The sequence below is a fragment of the Microcebus murinus genome, chromosome 23, assembly GCF_040939455.1.
Source record: "Microcebus murinus isolate Inina chromosome 23, M.murinus_Inina_mat1.0, whole genome shotgun sequence".
NCBI lineage: Eukaryota > Metazoa > Chordata > Mammalia > Primates > Cheirogaleidae > Microcebus > Microcebus murinus.
This window is the reverse complement of record NC_134126.1, coordinates 7,920,900-7,932,951: the sequence shown is the minus strand read 5'-3', so window position 1 is coordinate 7,932,951 and position 12,052 is coordinate 7,920,900. Positions and strand designations below refer to the sequence as shown.

The 12,052-nt window shown below is 34.1% G+C and overlaps 1 protein-coding gene across 3 annotated transcripts in view; it reads right to left on the bottom strand.

Moving 5' to 3' along the window:
- Positions 1–12,052, bottom strand: part of BRINP3 (BMP/retinoic acid inducible neural specific 3) — a 439,645-nt gene that overhangs the window by 175,664 nt on the left and 251,929 nt on the right. The gene's annotated exons all lie outside the window — the stretch shown is intronic.

Here is a 12,052-nt window from a genome sequence, read left to right as displayed (position 1 = left end):
CCCAACACCAAAGCTCCCAGATTCAGGAAACAAATACTACTAGACCTAAGAAACAAAATAAATAGCAACTCACTTATAGTAGGGGAATAAAACGCTTGACTGACAGAACTAGCAAGATCATTAAGTAAGACAAACAAAAAATAAACATTGTATTTAAACAGGACTCTAGTACAAATGCACGCAGTAAATATTTACAGAACATTGTACCTAAAAACTGCAGAATATGCATTTTTCTCATCAGTACAGAAAATATTTTCCAAGATAGAGTATATGTTAGACCACAAAAGAAGTCTCAGCAAATTTTAAAAAATTGAAAACATACCACAATCTAGTCAGATCACAGTAGAATCACCCTAACTAGAAATAAACTCCAAGAGAAAACTCTCAAAATTACACAAATGCATTGAAGTTAAGCTACCTGCTTTTGAATGATCTTTGGGTAAACGACAAAATTGGAAATCAAAAAAACTTTTCGAATTGAAGGACAATGGCGATACAAGCTATCAAAATTTCTGGGATACAAAAAAAAAAAACAGTGTTAAGAAAAGAGTTCATAGCACTAAATGCTCACATAAAATAGAGAAAAAGGTCATAAACTTACAATAAATAGATTGTGTCATACTAAGGGAACCAGAATAAACAAAAACCAACCCAAAACAAGGAGAAGACAAGAAACAACAAAGATTAGAGCATAACTAAGAGAAATCAAAACAAACAAACAAATAAAAAAACCACAAAGAAACAATGTAAAGAAAAGTTGGTTCTTTTAAAAGATAATCAAAATTGACAGACTGCTATGTAGATTAACGAAGAAGACAGAGGTTTCAAATAAGCTCAGTCAAAAAGGAAAAAGGAGACATTTCAACTGAAACCACAGAAATGTAAAGATCATGCATGACTTCTAAGAACAATTCTTAAACACAAACTTGAAAATGTAGGGGAAATAATAAATTTTTGTGAACTCACAACCTCCCAAACTTGAATCAAGATGAAATAGAAATCCTTAACAGACAAATATCAAGTGGCGAGATAGAATCAGTAATAAAATGTCTCCAAACACAAAAAAGCCCAGTACCAGAAGGATTTACAGCCAAATCATACTAGACATACAAAAAAAAAAGAAAGAAAAAGAAAGAAAGAAAAAAACCGGGACCCACCCTACTGAAAATGTTCTATACCATTGAGTAGGAGTGACTCTCCCTACCTTATTCTATGAAGTCAGTAGCATCCTGAAACCAAAGCCCAGAAAGTCCACAACAACAACAACAATAAAAAACAATACACCAATATCCCTCATGAACATCGATGCTAAAATCCTTAAAAAAAAAAAAAATACTAGCAAACCAAATCCAACATTACACCACTATCAGTTGGGTTTCACCCCAGGGACACAAGGATAGTTCAATATAGACAATCAATAAATGTGATTCACCACATAAACAGAATTAAAAATAAAAATCATATGATCATCTCAATTAGATGCAGAAAAACTATTCAATAAAATTCAGCACCTTTCTTTATAAACCCTTAAACTAGACATAGAAGGAAACTTAAAATAATAAAAGCAATATATGACAAACCCATAACTATCATGATACTGTATGGGGTAAAGTTGAAAGCATTGCCCTTAAGAACTGGGACAAGTATGCCCACTTTTACCACTTCTATTCAACATAGTACTGGAAGGGAAGCCACATCAATCAGACAAGAGAAAGAAATAAAAGGCCTCCAAATCAGAAAAGAGGAAGCCAAATTATCTGTGTTTGACAATGATATGCTCTTATATCTTGAAAATCCTAACGATTCCTCCAAAAGACCCCTAGAATTGATAAATAAATTTAGTAAAGTCTCAGTTTACAAAATTAATGTACACAAATCAGTAGCATTTCTGTACACTAATAACAAGCTGAGAGTCAATCAAGAACTAATTTATATTTATGCCATTTATAATAGCAGAAAAAAAAAAACAAAACTAAGAATATACATAACCAAGGAGGTGAAAAATTTCTGCAATGAGAACTACCAAACACTAATGAAAGAAATCATTGATGATACAAATAAATGGAAAAAGATTCCATGCTCATAGATTGGAAGAACCTATATTGTCAAAATATCCATAATGCTGAAAGTGAGTTACAAATTCAATGCAATTCCTATCAAAATACAGAAATCTTTTTTCACAGACTTAAAAAATAATCTAAAATTTCTCATGAAATCCAAAAAGAACCTGTATAACAAAAGCAAACCTAAGCAAAAAGAACAAATCTAGAAGTAGCATATTAGCCAACATCAAATTATATTACAAGCCTATAGTTATCAAAACAACATGGTACTAGTATAAAAGTGGACACACAGATAAAAGAAACAGAACAGAGAACCTGGAAATAGAACTACACACCTGCAACTGACTGATCTTTGACAAAGCAGACGTAGACGGGAGAGAAGACATCCTATTGAATCAGTGGTGCTGGGAAAATTGGAAAGCCACATGGAGAAAACTAAACCTGGGTCCCTATCTCTCATTTTACACAAAAATTAACTAAAGGTAGATGAAAGACTTAAAGGTAAGACTTAACACCATAAAAATTCTAGAAGAAAATAGGAAAAACTCTTCTGTATATTGTCTTAGGCAAAGAATTTATGATGAAGACTAACAAAAGCAAATACGACAAAAACAAAAATAAATAAATGTAAATGAGGCTTAATTGAACTACAAATTTTTTGCAGGGCAAAAAGTAGCCACGAGAGTAAATATACAACCTATGCAATGGAAGAAAATATTTCAAACTATACACATGATAACAAATTAATATCTAGAATCTACAAAGAACTCAAACAAATAAGCAAGAAAAAAATGAATAACCCCTTTAAAAAGTGGCCAGAAGACAGGAACAGATTTTTTCAAAACAAAAATTAAAATTGATCAACAAATATATGAAAAAATGTTCAACATCATTAATCATTGGGGAAATGCAAATTAAAACCACAATGTGATACCACCTTACTCCTGTCAGAATGGCCATTACTAAAAATTCCAAAAACAATGGATGTTGGTGTAGATGCAATGAAAATGGAATGCTTACACTATTAGTGGGAATGTAAATTAAGACAACCTCTATGGAAAAAAGTACAGAAATTCTTCAAAGAACAAAAAATAGATCTATCATTTGATGGTGCAATCCCCGTCTGGGGATGCACTCAAAGGAAAAGAAGTCATTTTATTAAAAAGACATCTGCACCCATATGTTTATTACACTGCAATTCACAATTGCAGAGATGTGGAGCCAAGCTAAGTGCACATCGACTGATGGGTAGATAAAGAAAATGTGGCATATATGTACCATGGAATACTACTCAGCCATAAAAAGGAATGAAATAATGTCCTTTGCAGCAACTTGATTGAAACCGGAGGCCGTGGTTCTAAGTGAAGTAAACCAGGAACAAAAACCCAAACGCCCTAAGTTCTCACTTCTATGTAGGAGCTAAGCAGTGCATATGCATGGTTATACAGAGTGACCTAATAGACACTGGAGAGTCAGAAAAGGGAGCGTGGAAGGTGTATTTGGGGTGGAAAAATGACCTATTGGGTATGCTATTCAGGTGACAGATACATTAAAAGCCTTATCTTCTCCAATATGCAATTCATCCATATAACAAGAAACCAACTGTACCCTCTAAGTCTACTTAAATGAAAAATGCAAAAAAACAAAAACAAAAACAAAGCACCACAGTACAGATATGAATTTGGTTCATTATTTCCCAGTTTGTCACTTACTAGCTGTGTAGCTAGACTTATTATGTTCCTGAGCTTCAACAGTATCCTCCCCAGAGGTAAAGGATAAAAATACTTTACCTGCATGACCTAAGAGGGAAGTATATCTAGGCGAATATAATGTAGATTGGTTTTGGGTTTGGTTTTGGTTTTTTTAGAAAAAGGAACCAAAGGCTCCAAATTGTAATTTTTTCACTAGTTAAGATTCTGTTAACAATGTGGCAAAGTTTCTAGAAATAGAGATTGTGTACTCTGTCTATGCTGTTAGATGAATAAGTGTATACTTTGTCTATGCTGTCAGATAAGAGTTGCATTTGATAGGTATGGGCACTTAATATACAAGATTTTCTAGGAAAGATATATAATTTGTAAGAAAGAAATTGAATACATAAGCTTTTCTAAAAAAATATACATGTGAGTACTTAGTATATAAGATTTTCTGAGGATACTCCAAAGAGATACTATTACATATATATTAATATACATACATAATTATGCAACCTCTGAAAATGTACATCCACTCATTCTATTATTCAAACCATAAGAATATTTCTCCTAAGTGTCTTTTTTTTATTATTTCAGCATATTATGGCGGTACAAATGTTAAGGTTATGTATATTGCCCTTGCCCTCCCCAGTCAGAGCTTCAAGCGTGACCATCCCCCAAATGTTGCAGATCTCACTTATTATTTTTGTGTATACCCATCCCCTCCCCCCCTCCCACCTGCCCGACACCTGATAAATGTTATTCCCATATGTCCACTTAGGTGTTGATCAGTTAATACCAATTTGCTGGTGAGTACATGTGGTGCTTGTTTTTCCATTCTTGAGATACTTCACTTAGTAGTATGGGTTCCAGCTCTATCAAAAAAAAAATACAAGAGGTGCTATATCACGGTTGTTTCTTAAAGCTGAGTAGTACTTCCTCCATGGTTTACATATACCACATTTTATTAATCCACTCTTGGATTGATGGGGATTTGGGTTGTATCCATAACTTTGAAATTGTAAATTGTGCTGCTATAAACATTCAAATTCAGGTGTCTTTTTCATAAAGTGACTTTTGATCTTTTGGATAGATGCCCAGTAGTGGAATTGCTGGATCAAATGGTAGATCTACTTGTATCGCTTTAAGGTATCTCAATATTGCTTGCCACAGAGGTTGCACTAGTTTGCAGTCCCACCAGCAATGTAGGAGTGTTCCTATCTCTCCGCATCCACACCAACATTTATTGTTTGGGGACTTTTTTTTTTTTTTTTTTTTTTTGAGACAGAGTCTCGCTTTGTTGCCCAGGCTAGAGTGAGTGCCGTGGCGTCAGCCTAGCTCACAGCAACCTCAAACTCCTGGGCTCGAGTGATCCTTCTGCCTCAGCCTCCCGAGTAGCTGGGACTACAGGCATGCGCCACCATGCCCGGCTAATTTTTTATATATATATCAGTTGGCCAATTAATTTCTTTCTATTTTTATAGTAGAGACGGGGTCTCGCTCTTGCTCAGGCTGGTTTTGAACTCCTGACCTTGAGCAATCCGCCCGCCTCGGCCTCCCAAGAGCTAGGATTACAGGCGTGAGCCACAGCGCCCGGCCTGTTTGGGGACTTTTTGATAAAGGCCATTCTTACTGGAGCTAAGTGATATCTCATTGCAGTTTTTTTTTTTTTTTTTAATTTTGGCATATTATGGGGGTACAGATTTTAAGGTTTCAATAAATGCCCATTTCCCCCCCTCCCCCCAAAAGTCTGAGTCTCCATCATGACCATCCCCCAGATGGTGCACATCTCACTCATTATGTATGTATATACCCGCCCCCTCCCCCTCCCACCTGCCCATTACCCTATTACTGTAGTACCTATGTGTCCACTTAGGTGCTGCTCAGTTAATACCAGTTTGCTAGTTAGTATAGGTGGTGCTTGTTTTTCCATTCTTGGGATACTTCACTTAGTAGTATGGGTTCCAGCTCTAACCAGGAAAATATAAGATGTGCTATATCACCATTGTTTCTTAGAGCTGAATAGTACTCCATGGTATACACATACCACATTTTATTAATCCATTCTTGGATTGATGGGCACTTGGGCTGTTTCCACAGCCTTGCAATTATGAATTGTGCTGCTATAAACATTCGAGTGCAGGTGTCTTTTTTGTAGAATGTCATTGGATCTTTTGGGTAGATGCCCTTTAAGGTATCTCCATATTGCTTTCCACAGAGGTTGAACTAGTTTGCAGTCCCACCAGCAGTGTAGGAGTGTTCCTCTCTCTCTGCATCCACGCCAGCATTTATTGTTTGGAGACTTTTTGATAAAGGCCATTCTCACTGGAGTTAAGTGATATCTCATTGTGGTTTTGATTTGCATTTCCCTGATGATTAGAGATGTTAACCATTTTTTCATATGTTTGTTGGCCATTCTTCTGTCTTCTATTGAAAAATTTCTGTTCAAGTCCTTTGCCCACTTTTTGATAGGGTTGTTTGATTGTTCCTTGCTGATTTTCCCGAGTCCTAATTAAATTCTAGTTATCAGCTCTTTATCGGATGTGTAGTTTGTGAAAATTGTCTCCCATTCTGTGGATTGTCTGTTTGCTCTCTTGACAGTTTCTTTGGCTGTGCAGAAGCTTTTTAATTTGATCAGGTCCCATTTATTTATTCTTGTTGCTGCTGTGATTGCCTTTGGGGTCTTCTTCATAAATTATTTGCCTAGGCGAATGTCTAGAAGAGTATTTCCAACGTTTTCCTCTAGAATTCTAATAGTTTCACACCTAAGGTTCAAGTCTGTTACCCAGCGTGAGTTGATTTTTGTGAGAGGTGAAAGGTGTGGGTTCTGTTTCAGTCTTCTACAAGTGGCTATCCAGTTTTCCCAGCATCATTTCTTGAAGTGTCTTTATGGGTATAGAAGCCTTATTTCAAATGGTGATGTGGGTGAAGGGTGAGTTGCTCTTTTTTCTCTTTCCCTTTTGCTGTCCTCTTTTTCCCCCTTACTATAGTCTATTTTTTTATTTTTTTTTATTTTTTTTTTATTTTTTTTTTTTTTTGAGACAGAGTCTCGCTTTGTTGCCTAGGCTAGAGTGAGTGCCGTGGCGTCAGCCTAGCTCACAGCAACCTCAAACTCCTGGGCTCGAGTGATCCTTCTGCCTCAGCCTCCCAGGTAGCTGGGACTACAGGCATGCGCCACCATGCCCGGCTAATTTTTTTATATATATATCAGTTGGCCAATTAATTTCTTTCTATTTATAGTAGAGACGGGGTCTCGCTCTTGCTCAGGCTGGTTTTGAACTCCTGACCTTGAGCAATCCGCCCGCCTCGGCCTCCCAAGAGCTAGGATTACAGGCGTGAGCCACAGCGCCCGGCCCTAGTCTATTTTTTTAATCTTCTTCTGCTCCTGTATATTCATTGACTTAAATTTAATAATATGAATACATTTTGTGAGAATTAATACACATATGCTAATGTGTTCACATTAAACAAGAACATTTTCTATCAATTCACTTGTCCCTTAAGAGTCATTTCACATAGCTAGTATTAGGTACATTATAGATTTTTAGATATTTACCTGCATCTAGCCACTTTACTAAATTTTTATGCATTTCATTCTATCTGTCACTAACAAAAATTAAAAATATTGTCCCAGTTTGGATTCTTATTTAATTAAATTAGCTTTACTCTTTCATTATTTAGATATTGCTTTTCAACCTTCGCTACATATTTGAATCATATGAAGTTCTTTAGAAAAACACTATCCTTAGAAATTTGGACACAATCTGCCTGTTTTTGGATCCTAAGCATTGGTACTTTTAGTAAAAATCTACCCAGAGAATTTTAATGTGCTGCTGTTGAAAAACAGGTTTTAAAACACAGTCACTGTTATTTTAAACATTAATATTATATTAATCAAATCTAGTTGGTATTTCCTATTGTCTTACAACTTTTAATATTGTTGGCTGCTGAATTTTCTATGTCTTTTCAGCATGTACTGATGTGATCCTGTGGGTTTTTCTTTTTTTCCTTTTATTTTTAGTTGACATATAATAATTGTACATATTTATGGGGCAGAGGTATATTTAAATAGATATATACAATGCATAATGCTCAGATCAGGGTAATTTGTATATCAATAACCTCGAACATTTATCATTTATTTGTATTGTGAACATTCAAAATCCTCTCTTCTACCTTTTTTAAAATATACAATAAATTATAGTTAACCATATTTACCCTGAGGTGCTGCAGAACTCCCAGCCGCATTCCTCCCACCTAGCTGTGATTTCCTATTCCTTAACAGCCAACCTGTCCCCATCCACTCCTGCTCTCCTTCTCAACCTATAATATCCACGGTTCTATTCTCTATGTCCATGAGCTCAAAAAATTATTTTAGCTTCCCCATGTGAGTGAGCACAAGCAGTATTTATCTTTCTGTGCCTAACTTATTTTACTTAACATAATATTCCCCAGGCTCGTCCTTGTTGCCATAATATAATCCTGTGGGTTTTTGTTAATAAATCTCCTATTTAAAATTTCCAATAAACATTTCCAGTTTATTTCAAAGTCAAGGTCTTTGAGGTCTTCTAGACACCCTATCTTGGAAAGAATTTGAACTTTGCCATCTGCCTTGAGCACCATGAAAATAAAACAAGGAGAGCTCAAATTCAGCAAATGCTATCAAGATATCAGTGTCACCTCTTTGCATGGTTTCTTTTTTCATTCTGGGATTAGAATTTTTTTTCTTGTCAACTTATAAATCCATAGAAGAATTTTTTACAAAGCCATCATTTTTAATGGGAGATCTGTGTTACCTCTTGCTATGTGAGGAGGCTTTGCAATTCATTACCACTTTGCATTAATTTGCTTTTTCTTTTAAACAGTCTTTGTTGCTTTGTTTGTTTTAATGGGAAAATGTGATTGGTTCACCTTTTGGCTTTCATGATATTCCTGATTTTTATCCTTCTTTGTGTTAGAATTGTTATTTATTTTCCTTTGTTGTTTTTTTATAACTCATTTTATTAAGTCAAGTTGGTATTTATTTATTTTTTCCTATTGTAATTTGGATATCCCATTGCAAATCTGCCTTCCATTAATATATAGTTCTTCTTTATAAAATAATAATTTTAATTTCCTCCTCTGCTATAATGTGAAAATTATATTCCACCAAAAATCTCAATTACACAATGTGCCCTCTACCCTTAAGATGGCATCTTTTGAATATTTTCATTCTCCCACCCTTCTATCTCTACCTTCCCCTGCATCCATGATACTTTTAGAACTCTTGTGTTTCTTGTCTCATTTCCCTTCAAATAAAAGATTTTTGTATATTTATTTTTCTCTGAGTTTTTATAATTCTAAACTATGATAAAAATTTCCTTTGTATCATGTGACTTATGTCTTCTTATTTAAAACTTATATTACATATTTTCAGAGTCTATCAGTTTATATTTAGATTGCACTCTATGACACTCTGCAAAATTCACACACACACACACACACACACACACTCTCACATACACCACTATATATTGTGACGTGCATAGCTCACCACTACTTCAACTCTTCATGTTTTCTATCCTGAAATCTCTGGTTTTAACATTTATTATTTTGTTGAAATCTTTTTTTTTAATGTAACCTTCAGATTGAGTGCATGAATGATAAATCTCAACTTTTGTATATTCACACATTCTTTTACCTTTATAAATTAATCTTACTTTCATAGATATATAATATGTGGATTATGAGAATAAAACAAGAAAAGCTAAAATCTATCCAATTTAGCAAATTCTGTCAATGTAGTTGTTTTCTTTTAGTAGGCTGCAAATTTATTCCAGTGTTTTTTAAATTGTTTGCTTTTTTCTTTTGATGAAATTTCAGTAGTTGCAAATAATATATTTCTTGAATATGTCATGTATATTCCACTCTGAATCATTTTATACTTTTCTTTCTTTTCATTCTTATACCTTGAAATAGACTTTCCGTTAATTTTCTATGTGTAACAATTCTCCATTAAATGATATACTATTCTCAACGGGAAAGTATTTGGGGCTATACTTTCCAAGTTTTGAAGAATTTTATCTATCAGCTGTATTTCTCTAGAGGTGTATAGTGATTTTCTTAAATGCTCTTCCTTTTTGTGGTCTGGTTCCCCTTGTGGGTTAATATTTCTTTGTTTACTCATTTGGATTCCTGTTCAACTGCAAAAACATTAGAATACCTCATTGGCAGCAATCCTGAGAGTCGTGGAAGACTAACTGAGAAAAGTGTGCCATGCAGGTGGCCCCCATACAGCAGCAGCAGCCTATTAGTTCTCTGACAAAAATTGTTTCGCTTTCACTTATGTAAGCCTAATACCTCGCAGAGCTTCACATATCGCAGATACTAAATAAACATTTACAAAATAAGCAAATAAATTGGGTAATTTTTAGACCCAGACAACCTTACTCTGACATAGAGTACTGAACATGGAGTTATTTCTAGCAACTATAGGATCACATATTATGTATACATTTTAATTGAGTTTCCCAATTATTAATTCAACTAAGAGTAATTAAATGTTTTCATTTATCTTATTAGAACATAAATTTAACTCAGATGGTTCAGATGTAAAAAGTAGCAAGTGATTTCTATTATAATAAGCATCAAGAAAAGTAAAGTATTTAATTTAATTAAAAATCATATAAGTTTAAAAAAGGAGTTATTTTATATTTTCTGCCTTTTTTTATAGGTCATCATTTTCTTTGGGCATGATTCCATTTTGGATGAGATTTTCAAACTTTAACTTGGACCAAAGGTGAACTTGTTTGAGAGTTTGAACTAAATTGCTTTAGCCATTTTTGAGTTATGTGAAGGTGAGAGTACATTTTTCATACACCTAACTAAAACAGGCCCCAACCTTTCCAACTGACGCAAGTCACAAATGACTAATGCTATGTATTTTAAAGCTGACAGGATTATTATATTTCTCACAGAAACCTCTAAATTTAAAAGAAAATATCATTTTTAAGATGACAACATTTTCCATTTATGAATCCAAAAATTGCTAATAGAGGACTGTTTAAAAGTAAAGAAAATCCAATTAAGGTCAATTCAGATTTTTGTCTAAATTAGATAGAAAAGGATTTAGGACAAATATCAAATTAGTGTAGCATTTCAGAGCAGAAATGTCATGAAGTTGATATACTTTAAAATGCACTTTGAAATGTAAAAGTAATTTAACCTCAACCTTTACAATCTACCTAGAGGGAAAAATAGCAAGCTGAAATACAAATTCTATGACCAGCACTTCCTCTAGTGACTTTTGATCACTTAAATCTTGAGATACTCTTGAGCAGTTTCATGGGGAAAATATCCATTATCAAGTGCCATAAAATAAATTCGGTGTTATACATCACATCACACATTATTTCTTAAAACTAGGTAAATCTTGTTTAATTCCCTGAGCAAAAAGTGTTAAATTTTAAGGTGGAGAAATGGTATATTAAACATTTAGAATGTTAAATGGAAAAACACGATATCATTTTTAACTTACATTTATGTCCATGGCATATCATATTTTTAAATTCATTTTTATTTCAACTTACTGTGATACTTTTGGGTCTCTATTTACTTCCTTTCCAGTTATTACCAATGTGATAAGCCTGTCCCTTATGTCATTACTCAAGTCAGTGATGAAATGGTTGAATAGGAAAGGGTCAGGGACATTGCATCATTCAGTTCCAGAGACTATTATCTGTGGGCATTAGATGTAATAGGAAATAAGAAACCTCCAAGTACTGAGCAGATTTGTAGTATGGTTTAAAAAGTATTGCAAGAATTTATCTTGGAACAGTGTGAAGGCTGCATTTGAAAGGTAATAAACAAAGTCAAGAAGCTATGCAATGGGAAGTGCCTGAACTAGGTTCCTAGTAGGAATGCAGAGGAAAGGATGGGAACTAGAGAAATCTGCAGAACCCATTGGCTGATTTGATAAAGAGAATAAAGGGGAAGAATGACATGCAAAGCGATACTTGTAACCATATAGAATTTGATGTAAATCTGATAGACTGAAGGAAACATTTTCAGTTATTGGGACTTGTAGCAAAGAACTTGATTTTGAGGCTAAGATGGAAGATTTAGGAGTTGTCAACTTAGAGTTTGTGGCTGATGAAATGTGAAATAGACAAAATAACTTTTAATTTTTGACATGATTTCTTCTATGTCAATACTTTATTAATAAAAATATCTCAAATGTACATTTATTAGCATGTAAGAATACATTCTCTGACCCTGATCAGTTTACAGAAGCCTCTTTTTTCAGAGACCTATTTG